This window comes from Nanorana parkeri, unplaced genomic scaffold, assembly GCF_000935625.1.
Source record: "Nanorana parkeri isolate BGI_ZX_2015 unplaced genomic scaffold, ASM93562v1 scaffold1907, whole genome shotgun sequence".
Taxonomy (NCBI): domain Eukaryota; kingdom Metazoa; phylum Chordata; class Amphibia; order Anura; family Dicroglossidae; genus Nanorana; species Nanorana parkeri.
Window position 1 is genome coordinate 54,463 of NW_017308175.1, and position 14,691 is coordinate 69,153.

At 45.7% G+C, this 14,691-nt stretch overlaps 1 long non-coding RNA gene across 1 annotated transcript in view; it reads right to left on the minus strand.

Annotated features, from left to right (window-relative positions):
• Positions 1 to 11,528: 11,528 nt before the first annotated feature.
• The window catches only part of LOC108800091, a 39,857-nt gene continuing 36,694 nt past the window's right edge, over positions 11,529 to 14,691 (minus strand). The window contains exon 3 of the long non-coding RNA XR_001942070.1: positions 11,529 to 11,629. This is a non-coding gene — a long non-coding RNA (uncharacterized LOC108800091). The remainder of the gene's footprint in view (positions 11,630 to 14,691) is intronic.

Genomic DNA, 14,691 nt, shown 5'->3' on the forward strand with positions numbered 1-14,691 from the left:
CTTGTTTTTTTATTTTTTGGTTACTGGTTCCTAGTTCTTTTGTTTTCCTTTCCTCTTTGTTTCCCCTTTCTTCTCTCACCTCCAGGATGGACAACTCAAGATCCGACTACTCTGATTGGACTCAGAAAAGTGGGGACCTGGCCTTGCTCCTGGGATGGACCGCTCCTTTTTTTGAGGGATATGACCTCACACTGAATAGACCAGCCTGGGACCCATCTGAACAATGGCGCACTTGGGATGAGTATTAAGATTCTCTCTTTGAACGTTAAGGGGCTGAACACTCCCTTTAAGAGATCTCAATTGTGGCAAGAGACTAAACTGCACTCATGTGATATTTTATGCGCTCAAGAAACTCACTTTTGCAAAGATAGGGCACCTACCTTTCAGCATCAGAAGTTCCCCCATGTTTTTTTTCTAATGCTACCTCTAAGAAACGGGGGGTATTGATAGCAATAGGACGTAATGTCTCTTTTGTGCTCCATGACTCGATTATAGACCCAAATGGCAGATTTATTGTCTTAGTGTGCGAGCTGAACTCGGTCTGCTATACCTTAGTAGACCTATATGCTCCCAATGTTAACCAGCATTCTTTCCTTAAATCACTATTGACTAAAATCCGATCTGTTCAGAGAGGTCGCTTGCTTCTATGTGGAGATTTCAATTTGATCGCCGATCCAGCTTTGGATGCATCTAATATTGCTCACCCGCGTAGGCCATCTATCAGTAAGTTACTTTTGAAGGAAGGGCTGTATGATGTCTGGCGGTGCACTCATCCGACAGATCGAGATTACACCTTTTTCTCCCCTCCTTACAAATCATACTCGATAATTGACTTCTTTCTTACTGATCAATGGCTATTACAAAATGCTACAGAGGTCAATATCCACAATATTACGTGGTCGGACCATGCACCGATTACTATGACGGTGGGTCCCACCCCTGCTCTCCTACCTAGACCATTGTGGCGGAATAACATATCCATACTCTCCAATCCCGCTCACTCGAAGCAAGTGGCCTCTCAATTGAAAGATTATTTTGAACGCAATGTGTCTCCTGATTTGCAACCGTTTACTCTATGGTGTGCAAATAAAGCCTTTGTGAGGGGTTTGTTGATACAGATGGCCTCTAGGGATAGGAGGCAGAGACAACTTACCCTCCTGCAAACTATTAAAAATTTGGAAAGGCTCCACAAAGCTACCCCCTCCCCAGCCACCCTTTAGGATCTTACCAAGGCCAGGCAGGATCTTAGGCTTCACCTTACTGCAAAACACGAGTTTCATATGTCCCGCCTGAAGGCCACCTATTACCAGCAAGGAAATAGAGCTAGTAAGCTATTGGCAGCCCGACTTAAACGGAAACAACAACAGTCGAGAATACCTGTGCTATATCATCCAGTCACTAAGGCCCCGATGCAAAATCCTAAAGATATAGCGGATGCCTTTGGCTCATATTATACTACTCTGTACAATCTACATGGGGATTCCCTACTGACTCAACCATCCTCCTCTTCCATAGCACATTTTTTGGATTCAGTTAAACTCCCTGGGTTGAACCCTGAAGAGCAAGCACTGTTGAACGCCCCCTTTACGGCTAGTGAAGTACAGAAGGTGATTAGGGCTCTGCCCTCAGGGAAATCTCCTGGAGAGGATGGTTTCTCGGCGGAATATTATAAAGCCTTTCAAACTATTTTAACCCCGCATCTACTTCATGTCTTTGAGTCTGCTGCAGTCTCTGGCTCCTTCCCTCCTGATATGTTGAGGGCAGTGATAGTGGCTATACCAAAACCGGGTAAGGTACTGACGTCCCCACAAAATTTCAGACCGATATCTTTGATCAATACTGATATTAAGATTTACGCCAAAATCCTTGCTAACAGGCTGCTACACCTGCTACCTTCTGTCATCCACACAGATCAAACGGGCTTTATGAAGGGTAGGCAAACTCCGGATGCAACCAGAAGGATGCTGAACCTAATTAGGCATGTGGAAACCGGTCGGACGCCTTCCCTATTCCTGGCCTTGGATGCGGAGAAGGCGTTCGACCGGATCCATTGGGAATATATGAGTATGACCTTGCAGAAATTTGGAATAGAGGGGAGGTCTTTAGCCGCAATTATGGCATTATATCAACAACCATCTGCCCGAGTGTATATATCTGGTATGCTATCGGCTCCTTTCAGCATTTCAAATGGAACACGGCAGGGATGCCCGCTATCCCCGTCTATATTTGCCATGATGATGGAGCCCCTAGCCGCCACGATCAGGGACAGCCCTTTGATATCGGGTATCCATCTAGGCGATGCAACCCACACTATAGGGCTGTTCGCCGATGATATAATTCTAGCATTAACCAACCCGGAATGGTCGCTGACGGCAGTCTCTAATATACTTACTCTGTTTGGGAGTGTCTCTTATTATAAAGTCAATGTGGATAAATCTTACATCTTAAATGTAGGTGTGCAGGTGGAACTCCAGAAGCTACTTCCCTAAGGAAGGGGCTCGGCCCCTCTCATACCCTACTATCCAAGCCCTAAGACTGGTGTGGTCTTCATTGACGACAACTACACCGCCTGGAGATTCTTATGTTACCCTAGATATCCCTCTGTCCACCTTCGAAACACTAATCCCACATCTGAATCTTGGATCGTGGCGAACCAGAGGTTATTCTAGTTTACCTCCAGTCCGGAATTTGACCACATTTAGTGACCAGTACAAATACTTTAAAATTAGACACCTGCTAGAATCCCTCAACCCTAGAACAGTGGGATGCCCCGGGGAGATCTGGAGAGCCCTACAAGATAGCAATCCTTCTTCTAGCCGCATATCTACTTTCTACAACCTTCTACAAGCCCAGTCCCACTTTGGTAAAATGCCCACTATGCTTAAATGGGAAGCGGAACTACACTCTGATTTCACGGCTGACCAGTGGAGATCAGCCATCAAGGCTAATTCATCACACTCTAAATGTATCAACCACTGGGAAGTCTCACAAAAACTCCTTCTACGCTGGTATTTAACCCCCTATAGGCTTTCCAAGATGTCCTCTGACGCCTCCTCATTGTGCTGGCGCCAGTGTGGCCATGTTGGAAACCTGCTGCATACCTTTTTGGTATTGTAAGTCCATTAGGAGCTACTGGAACGCGATCTTTAGATGTATAGCGACAGTTACAGGTATCCTCACCACTCCGACCCCTCAACTGGCACTTCTCAGTGTGGGTATAGAGGTGTACCCTTTGGAGGTCCGGACGGTGGTGATGCACTTTTTATTTGCGGCCAGACTACTAATTGCAGGATACTGGAAATCGAATGTGATACCCGCGTTGAATGAAACCCTGTCGAAAGTACATTCCCAATGTGAATATGAGAGGGCTATATCCTATAGAACCCAGACCCATGATAGGTTCCTATACCTCTGGGAATCATGGTTACAGTGTTATGTACATAAACCGTGATCTGGTAGCCTCACTGGATTTCTTTTTTTTTCTTTTTTGGGTCCATTCACAATGTGTATGCTTTACATGTCTCATCCTGATACTTTTTCCTTTCTTCTGCTGGTCGTCCGGAATCGCGCCGGCCGGCACTTTCTCTCCTTCTTTATCCCTATTCTCTAAGTTTTGATTGTAAGGTTAATTTAAGGGAAAAAAAAATAAAAAGGTCTACATGTACAGCCCGTATTTGAATGATACATCAATATCGACATGTTCTAGGGAAATTGCTTCCTATATCTGTATACAGAAACAATTTTCCGACCCTTGGTATAATGCAATATGTAACTATAATGTAATACTTAATTGTGATGTATGACTTTCACGACCACCTCTGATATGTTTACGCTATATGTGTATGACCTAATTCTTAATAAAAATTTAATGTTTAAAAAAAAAAGAAAAAAAAAAGTTATTGGCATCCAGTACTATGATATGCCACGCATTGTGTTATTATGCTACAAAAGGTGCCATGCATTGTGTCCATCCTGCCATGTATGATGCCATGTGTTGTGGCTGTCCTGCCATGTATGATGCCATGCGTTGTGGCCATCCTGCCATGTATGCTGCCATGCAATCCTGCCATGTATGATGCCATGCGTTGTGCTGAAATTTTGCATATTAGTTGTGTTGAAATGTTTAACGCTACATTTCTTTTCTCAGTGTACAGAGGCCTTGTCTGAGGCATAGTGCCCTAGCTCAGGCACCCGAGGCCTCATGTTGTGGCTTCCCCTGGCTCACTCCCAGGTACATCTCTCTACGGATCCAAGGCCTTGTCCGAGGTCCAGTGCCCTCACTCAGGCACCCGATGCCTCATGTTGTGTTTCCCCTGTCTTTCTTCCAGGTACCCAGGCCTTGGGCAAGGTGTAGTGCCCTCGCTCAGGCACCCGAGGCCTCATGTTGTGGCTTCCCTGGCTCACTCCCAGGTACATCTCTCTACGGTTCCAAGGCCTTGTCCGAGGTCCAGTGCCCTCACTCGGTCACCGGATGCCTCATGTGTGTTCCTATTTGTTGTTTGTGGAGCCCTTTTCCTCAATACCCATTTCTAGGTTTGTTTGTCTTCTCTAGTTGTAAGTTTTGTGCAGTCTGTCCAAGCAAGTTTCATGAGACCTGTCTCTTGGGACTTAATTGAATTTAGTCATGACCACTAGGTCTATAGCCGGAGTATTTTAGTAACGCTTGGAGTATGTTTCTTATGTTATCATATCAAGTGTCCACGTCTAAGTCTGTATGTTTCTGTACGTTTTGAATAGGGAGGTGTCTTCAGCATTTGCACGTGTGTGTTGTGAACGCATATGTTTGACTGTTAAGGGGGGTCGGGGATTTGACAAAAAAAAAAAAAGGTATGGGGAGAGCTAGGCTGTAGTATACTTCGGGTGGTGTCGTTGCACCGGTGGTTCATTGCTGCGGTGTGCAAGGTGGGCGGCTGCAGGGGGGTTTTGTCGTGTTTTCCATCTACTCGGAGGTTCCGAGTCAGTGGTGGAGCTCTTCGGTTCCCCGTGGGAATTTTTCGCTCCTTCATTTCATCTGGTGTGTGTAACTTGGATTACGTTTTTGTTCCATTCGTTTAGTTGCACGCACGAACGCACTACGTTGTGCGTTACACCACGCTACTTCACATACACTAGACGTAGGTTTTCTGTTTTCCGTTTGGTTGCTTGCTGACACATATGATTGGGGACGCATTTGCCGTCACATAGTCTTTCCCCAGACCTGGGGTCGGGGGGGCTCTGAGTGTTGTAGTTGAGGGGGTTTATTGCCGACTAGTTTGGATTCGTGTCCAACTCATTCCGTGCATACTAGTGCATTGGGTGGGCAGGGGCATGCTGGGTTGGTTTGCACCCTCAGCACTGCCCCTCGGGCTCTAGTTAGCTACATCCGTAATGGGCCTCATTTTGCCCCACGTTTCTGTTCGATACGTTGTTTTTTGTTCGTGGTCTGGTCCCTGTATGTTCCGCGGGTGACGGTGGTGGTTGCTTTCCCTATTTTCCATCTGTCTCATTTCGATTTGTCGTTTCAGCTATACGGTCATGTCACGGCCTTCGGACATCGTGGGCTATGTCTCCATCCCGCCGTCCCCGGCCAGGGGATTCGGACATGGCAGTGCTTCCTCCCCGCGTTCCTGGACTATTCCCCGACTGATAGCCGAGCTCTGGCGCAGGGGGATCCCATTGCTGGCAACAGCTCGACAGGCGGAACATTTTCTTTAGTTGTCTTCTACTTCCACCAGGGCGGCAACCACTAGCGCGGATCAGGTGTATTTGCTGTCCATGGCTACCTCCCTGGCTCAGATCCATGTGCTCTTGAAATCGCTCAATTCTTCGGTGCGGGACCTGCTAGCCGGGATGGAGTCTGTGGAGCAGCAAGTCTCCGGCTCCGCCCGCGCCCTCAGTTATTACCTCTGCTCTGCCCGCGGTCACCAGGGCCTTGGTCAGTCTGGTACGGCTGCTGGGAGGGAGCTGGAATTGGTGCTGGGGATGCTTACTTTTGCCATGCATATCATCCCACAGGCTTTTATTTCCAGATTGCTGGCATCGCTGCCTTCGGTGCCTGATGCTGACTCCCTGATTTTTCTGGACTCCTGCGCACGCACTGATTTGTTGATGTGGGACCAGTTCCTTGGTGAGTGGAACGGTGTCTCGATGTTTATCTCTCGTGTCAGACTCCTCCCCCTCAAGTGGTCTCTGAGGCGCGGCTTCTAAGGGCTATGCAGTTATTTTTGGCCCTCTGCTACCTGGTAAGAATTCTGAGGTTAAATTTTATACAACACAAAATGTCTGGTGTCCTGTCAGGGTGTTGGACCGGTTGGTTGCAGCCCTTGAGCATCACACTCCTGATAGTCCTTTGTTACCTTTTGTCAGGTGGTCCCCTTAGAACTTCCCAATTTTTGAAACATATTCGGATTCTTATCTGCAACATGGGTCTCAACCCTAATCAATATTCGGGGCCTTCATTTAGAATTGGGGCAGCCTCAGCCGCATCTAGCAAGGGCATTCCGGTGCCTATTATTAAACAGCTGGGTAGGTGGAATTCGGGGTGCTATACCAGATATGTACCCGACCCTCAGGTGGAGATGGCTAAGGCTTTTGGTAAACTTCTCTCGTAATGTTTTGTCAATAGATCCAGTATTTCAACCTATAGTTTGTTTTTGCCCCCTTATTAGAGCACATACAAAACAAAATACTAAAAGAAAGCTAACAATCCGGATGAATTCAACCATCCAACTAAGTACCAATACTAGAAAAGGAGAGTACAAATGTATCAAAACCCCCCAACCATTTTCTACGCTACCATTGGTTCCGACCATGGAAAGAGAGAGCCCCCCACCCCGGGCCCAAACTGAGTACAATCCCACATGCATGTAACATAATCACCATCGTTCCAAAAAAAAAAACCCTACGAGAAGGGAGCTTAAAGTGCGGAGGCCTGCCTGAAAGAAGTGAAATTGTGCCGAGATTTTCCCAGGCACCCCATCAACCCCTAGACCACAGAAACTCAGTCACAGCCCAGTGGGCAAACGAGAGCACCCCGCAACTACCTCGTGCAATTGGTCAGAGCAGACTGCGCCGCTCTCTAGGCCCCTGTCGCACTTCGCACCCCCATATAATCATTACATTAACCTATGCAAACAGTATCTGAAACATGTTGTATCATAGTGGATTTAGCACAGTGGTTCTCAACCTGTGAGTCGGGACCCAAAAGTGGGTCACAACCCACTGTTGAGGGGGTCACCACATGCTTTGTGCTGCGCTAGGTAAGAGCCTCCTCAGCCACCTCCTAGAGCAGCAGTGTCAGTTCTCTGCAGTTCTCAGCACCGGCAGGCATGGAGGATCAAAGAGAGGGGAGCGGGCAGGAGTGAGGGGAGTTGAATGCCAGCTTGACCACCAGAGAGCCCCACACTGGCCACCAGAGAGCCCCACACTGGCCACCAGAGAGCCCCACACTGGCCACCAGAGAGCCCCACACTGGCCACCAGAGAGCCCCACACTGGCCACCAGAGAGCCCCACACTGGCCACCAGAGAGCCCCACACTGGCCACCAGAGAGCCCCACACTGGCCACCAGAGAGCCCACACTGGCCACCAGAGAGCCCCATTGAGCTCACATGAGCCCACACTGGCCACCTGGGAGCCCACACAGATACTAGTATTAATGCATTCCTAAATGTTACCATTGGGGGTCACCACAACCTGGCAAATGTTACCAAGGGGCCCCAGCCCTAGAAAGATTAATAACCACTGATCTAGCAGGACAAGGCATCTATCACAGAGTAACATGCTATCTCTTCTATAAAGCACCTAAGAAAACTAAGACCATCTGTGTCTGCACGTGCCCCGTCCACTTAAACTTAAAACTTCACACGGAACCACCCTTCGAGACACGGACCCCCTATTAACAGGGCTCTGTTTTTGGCTTCTGTAGTCCCTCAAACTTCCTGTGAGCAGCGGCCAGAGCCAGTGTACTCTAGTCGAGGACACATCCTGACAGGATCTGCGGCTCTACTGCAAACGAGGCCGGAAGCAAGGAGACCGCAATGAGCCCTCCGCCGGATCCATGCAGTCAGGTACCTCAAATTCTTCCACCTCCAGGAACGCGAATAATGCGGGCAGTTGTTTGGTAGTGAATAGGGTAAACTGTTAACCCCCTTTCTTGATCACCACATGAAAATGGTGTCCGCAACGATATGTCACCCCCAAATTTGGAAGGCGCTGAAGCAAGGACTGCATAGCCCTTATCAGCAGCGTGCGTCCGGAGATGTCCGGCCAGAAATAAATTTGCGCTATCAAAGTCCCCTGTCTTCTTTTGCCAGACTTTTCTCATCAGCTCCTCCTTAACTGAATAGAAGTGGACTCTGCACAAGACATCTCTGGGAAAGACACTGTCGTTCTCCCTTGGCCCTGACACGCAGTGTAATCGGTCTATCTCAATGTGATTCATCACAGGCAGTGCAGTTAAGCAGTGCAAGAACTGTGGCATGAAGGTTGGGGCCCTCAGTCGACTCAGGCAAACCCCGGATCCTGATATTGTTTCAACAGTTCCTGTTGTCCCCATCGTCTTACCTTCGGTTGGAGCTGAGTAAGAAGCTGACTGTGTTGATACAGGGACGCCTCAACAGCAGCCACTATGATTGCTGTGTCTGTAGACGGATTCTCCACTTCTGCGATTCACGGCTCCGCGGCCAGCACTTGCTGGTGCACTCCCTCGATTTGTTTAGACAGAGTGCCCTTGATCCTGTCCGCCAGTGAATCGATAGCAGCCCTAGTAGGCAGAGCTGCTATGTCCACCTTCGTCAGCATAGCCGCCAACAGATCTCTGACACTGCTAAATGATAGTGGTACCTGTTCCTCCGACACACGGGAATCCACAGACTCCGCCGGTGACAACGGGCGGAAAAGGAGAGGTTGATACTGAGACTCAGCAGTCAGTGTTGTGGCAGATAGGGAGCCGCCATACCCACTTCGGCCGCCACTATCTTGATAGGCAGCGCGAGTGCCCGAAGGCGCAATTTTCGGAGAGGATCAAGGTAGGCCCGCCATCAGAGAGGGGTAATAATCCCGTATGACCCGAGTATTGCGAACCATGGTATTCCTCTGCGTCTTTGGGGGCTTCTGATTTCTAGGCATGTGGGAAAAAAGATCAATAATAGTTCCGTTATCCTGTAACAATTCGGCCCGGTAGTACGGAGCTTTCAAACATGCGGCTTTACAGCGCCATGGTCAGGACATGCCCCTCCACTTACCACATTGGACCATTTAGAGAATGTGCCATTTATCCCTACCGTCTGGATGTGGTCCTGCAACCAGTTTTCTACCCATGTTCATATTGGTTCTTCAATGCCCATCGACCTTAGTTTGTATACTAACAAACTAAGGTTTGTTAGCGTTTGTGGGGTACTGTCTCTAACGCATTTGTAAAGTCTAGACAGACTAAATCAACTGGGATTCCCCTGTCCACCTTACAACTTACGTCCTCATAGGATGTTAACAGATTTGTCTGGCAAGAATGGCCTTTCATAAATCCGGAAGGCTGTGATGATACAACTGGGGTGGACACCCCAGTTGTGATGATACGACTGGGGTGGACTCAGTCCACCCCAGTTGTATCATCACAGCCTTTCCTCTTCATACAGAGCATTATCTACATATGATACTTCCAGGGATATTAGATAGAACAATGTGACCCACTGGATTACTTTGCTTTACATACTTTCTTTCCCTTTAAAAGGTTTTTGACTTCTTACTTAAGGACAATTAATGGTTATCCTCTATGGATACTCAATGTATTTCATTTACTATGTGCCACTATGTGTTGCTATAACATTGGTTTAGGAATACGGAAGGGGAGCTCATAATCTGTCAATACCTTTAGAATTATTGTTATTTTCGTTGTATACATTGATTGCCATTATGTAATTCCATGGATCTGTTCACTATATCACATGACTAGGTGGACCAATGGCGTTGGATTACTGCATTCCGCTGGAGCCTGTATTCTCTGCACAGCCTCGGCCCTCTAGTTCATTATGCGCTTGCGTGAGTGAATGGAGGGGTGGTACTACCCAAATAGCTTGAGCCGCAGGAAAGGACTTCCATGAGCTCCACACGGCGCTTGCGCTGGTGGCGTGTCTAACGTCCCGCTCAGCGTCGGGTATCCATGGCAACCGAGTGTGAAGTTGACGGCGGTGCAGAACCCGCCGGTTTTCCACATGCTGCCATTATGCAAGTCGATCGTTTGTTTACCAATTTTAAATCTGACATGGTGGGAAACCTGTACTGATTATGCAATAAGGGGTGGTACTTGATATGCATTTCATGGGTCACTTATCTATATATGTAGGCTTGGGTGCACAGTGTGTTATTCTGAGCCTGATGACAGGGACCCTGCGTGGCCCCGAAAGTACTTGCGATTTGAATGACCGTTGTCATTAAAATGGACATTTGTTGAATCTACTTATTGGAGTGCTGGTGACATTTTGTAGTATCTACATGGGAGTGGGGACTTAAAACAATTTTTTGCCATTTTTTTTATGTTACTTTTTTTTTTTACACAACTTTATTGCTATCACATCGGGGGCTAACAAGCTCTCTATGTAATAGCAAATATGATGTGACAGGTCCTCTTTTTGGAGACATCAGATGTCTTTCAGACCCCTAATATCACCTAGGGATCCCAAAGAAGCTGATGAAGCAGAGATCTGCTTCACCAGGTTCTTCTCCTGGCTCTAAGAGCCGGAGAATGTGCACAGTGACACCGGAAGTGATCTAGTAGTGGGTCTAGTGATCGGAGGAGAGATCAGGGGCTAGAAGTTTGCTGATCTCCCTCCAATCTGTCAGGGGAGACCGGCTGTGTCAGTCCCGCCCGGGGAAACTGGCGGTGGAGGGGGGGCCCACATTCTGCCGCACCATGCAAGCGATCCGGTGGCTATATAGCCTGATTACTTGTATCTAAACAGCAATTGCCTACTGTTTAAAACCACTTCAGGAAAGGTCGTTTTTTGATGGTGGGCTGTCCTGAAGTGGTTAAAATGCGTTATAAATAAAGCTTGATTTTATTTTTATTTGTTTGGTGGATATATTATAACATTTTGAAGATGTTGAACAGTTTAAATGTTTAAAAACCCTTTTATTTTACAAACAAGGAAGGCTTTTAAATACATTGCTGAGGGGAAAAAAAAACATCACACATCTGCATATTTAAACTCCAAGAAATACAGTAAGCACAATGTTCATATTTCACATACACTACCCCTTAAAACCAAACAGGAATACATGAAGCACTGAAAACCTTACCTTATTTTTAAGTTAAAAGACCCTGAATCTCCTAGGTAAACAGATAAAACATTTTAGTTACCAGCAAATTTTATATCAGGAATACTGAGAAAAGGTTTAATTTGTGTTGGAGGAAGGGACATTGTAGTAGGAAGGAAAGGAGAGAATAGGAGGGGAGAGAAGGAAAGTGGAATAGTCAAGAACATATTTTGTAAGCAACTTTTTTCTATTACATGATATGGTATATGGTATTGATAAAATGAGACCACCTAAATAGTTGTCCAGCATGTGCTTCTTTATCATATATAGTTTAATAGCAATGAAAGTGACTGCAAAAATGGCACCCAAACAAGCTCCAATAACTGCATATCGTATATCTAAAAAAAAAAAAAAGAACAGTCCTGTGTTATTGTGGCGACAACAGTAAGCATGAGATTTTGCACTCCTATTAAATTAAGATTGGAAAGCTTTGCGCTCCAAAATGCAATCTTTAGGTGGGTTATTTAAAAGGAAAAGATAGACTGAATGTATGACAGAAGCTCCAAACTTATTACCTTATTTGTGTATCACTCAAATGGCTGTAGATCCTCAAATCATCTCTGGCAGGGCAGCCATCAGAAATTTTGGGGCCCCTTACACCACATTCCAAGTAGTAGTGACAGGAGTACATTCCCGCACAGCGGCCACGACATACAGCTGTCACTGTCAAAGAGTTTACTGTGGTTCAGTGTAAAAAAAACGGCACACTACTATGCCGGTTTTTTACACTGAACCCCAGTAAACTCTGTGACAGTTGTATTTCCCGGCTGCTGTGCGGGCATCATAGGCATCTATGAATGATGACCGCTTCGTTAGTCGGCCTCCTCGGCAGCAACGTGTAGCTCCTCCCACTCTGTTCACTATGATAACCTGTCTGTATTGATCTCCCTATGTTCACCAGCTGGAGCTACTGGCTGATGACCTTTTGATTGTCTGATCACACTTTGGACACTACAGTGCATTGTTATTTTATTTTCTTTATTGCTTAATTAGAACTAACGACATCATCCTCAATTGGATATTAATTGATCAACTTATATGACTGTTTTACATTTTCAATCTAGAACACCTCTAGACCTGAGGAAGCGTGGTGAAACGCGTTGTCGTTATACTCCACCACATTTTACCGCTCCTGAATCAAAAGCTTTGAAACTACAGTTCTTCTAAGATCATGTACAAAATTAAATATTATATTAACATGATGTAACGCACTAACGACTGTCAATGGTTGATAATATCAATTGACTCAACTAAGAGAACAATTTAATGCCATGATAGTACAAGTGCTTGAACAGCCTTAATAACAGGCCATACCCAAACCACCTTGTTGAAACGGATGGTCCTAAGTACCTATAAAACCCTATCTTCGCTCCGTTCTGATCACACGGAAGATAAACGAATGAACTCAGTAGTTGTCTAGTCTGATCAATAATATCAACCACACTGTAGGGGGTGCGACCTACAAATGAATTTATTTGTATGAATCAACTAAATGAATTATATCCATGTATTTATAAATCAACTAAAGCTCAGGATTCTGGTGGAGGTTGAAGGTGTTCCTCTTGAGCTGCTTCTTCTTTTTTATAATATGATCTCTTTCTTTTAAGCATGCATCTAATAAAAGTTATATTTTTTTATATGAATTACCGTCTCGAGTGCCTAAAAAACCCCAACTTCCAAAAACCTCTTTCTTGCAATATAAACTAGGGGTGTGGCACTCCCTATCTAACACCGTTCCCCTCCCTTTCCCTCTCCCATATAAGCTACGTTGGACATGGAGGATTGGGAGGAGATCTGGACTAATGCTAGTAAGACCTCTATTTGTACTTTATATCAGGAAAATCAGTACAAGATTCTTTATCACTGGTATCGCACCATGGACTTGCTACATCACATGAATCCTTCGCTGCCATCTGTGTGCTGGCGATGTATGACCTCAAGGGGCAGCCTACTGCATGTATTCTGGGAATGTCCCAGGATACGTCCGTGATGGACTTCCTGATACCCCGACTGGGATGACGGAAGCCAGGGTTTGCCGAGGAGTAGAAGAACTTAATGTGAATAAATCACTGGGACCAGATAACTTGCACCTGCAGGTGCTTAAATAGCTAAGTTCCGATGATAGCAAGGTTATTGTTCCTAATTTTTAAGGACTCCATACTGGCTGAGGAGGTACCAGCTGATTGGTGTAATGCAACTGTTGTACCAATATTTTAAAAGGTTTGAGATGCGTACCTGGGAATTATAGACCAGTCAGCTTAACAGCCATAGTATGCAAGTTATTTGAGGTAATGATAAAGGACCATATTCATGAATATGCTTATGGGCATGATATCATAAGTGACAACCAACATGGCTTCAGGAAAGACCGTTCATGTCAAACCAATTAGCATTCAATGAGGAGGTGAGTGGCAACCTAAACAGAGGAAATCCAGTGGACGTAGTGTACCTAGATTTTGCAATTGCATTTGATGCCGTACCTCATAAATGTTTATTTTACAAGCTTCACTCTTTGGGCATTGATGAAATGGTGTGTACTTAGATCGAGAACTGGCCATTGCTGTTCAACCTGTTTATCAGTGATGTTGGGACTGATATTAATAGCAATATTTCAGTTTTTTGCTGACGATACCAAAGTTGGTAGGGTAATACACACGACAGAAGACATAGAAATATTACAGCAATATCTAGATAAAATATGGGTGTGAGCATCTACATAGCAGATGACGTTTAATATCAAGAAGTGTAAGGTTATGCATTTTGGAGTTAAAAATACACATGCAAGCTACTCATTAATGGGCACTCCACTGGGGGAATCAGAGGTGGAAAATATTTGGAAGGCCTAGTGGATAGTCGCCTTAGTAACAGCATATAATGCAAGGTATCAGCGAATAAGGCAAGCAGGGTACCATGATCGATAAAAAAGGGAATGTATAAGGACAAATCCTTTATTCTGCCCCTTTACAAAACACTGGTTCAGCCACATCTTGAGTATGCGGTTCAGTTTTGATCACCGATCCACTAAAAGGATATCCTCGAGCTGGAGAGAGTCAACAAAGATAATGAAGGGGTTAGAGGACCTAAACTGTGAGGAAAGACTGCATGCATTAAACGTGTTCACTCTTGAAAAGAGGAGACGATATTAATGAGATGATATTAATGTACAAATGGTTTAATGGTGATGGAATAATCAGTAATAAACTGTTTACTGTTAGTTCAGTCAAGAATGCAAGAGGCCACCATCTGAAATTGGAAGAGAAAAGATTTAGAGGGTTATTCACTAAAGACCCAGGCATTTTAGGTCTGGTAGGAATTGTAAGGGGGAACTCCACCCCCCAAAAATGGGGGGGGGGGGAACATGGGGTCCCCCTAAAATTCCCAAACAGACCCTGGCAAAGCA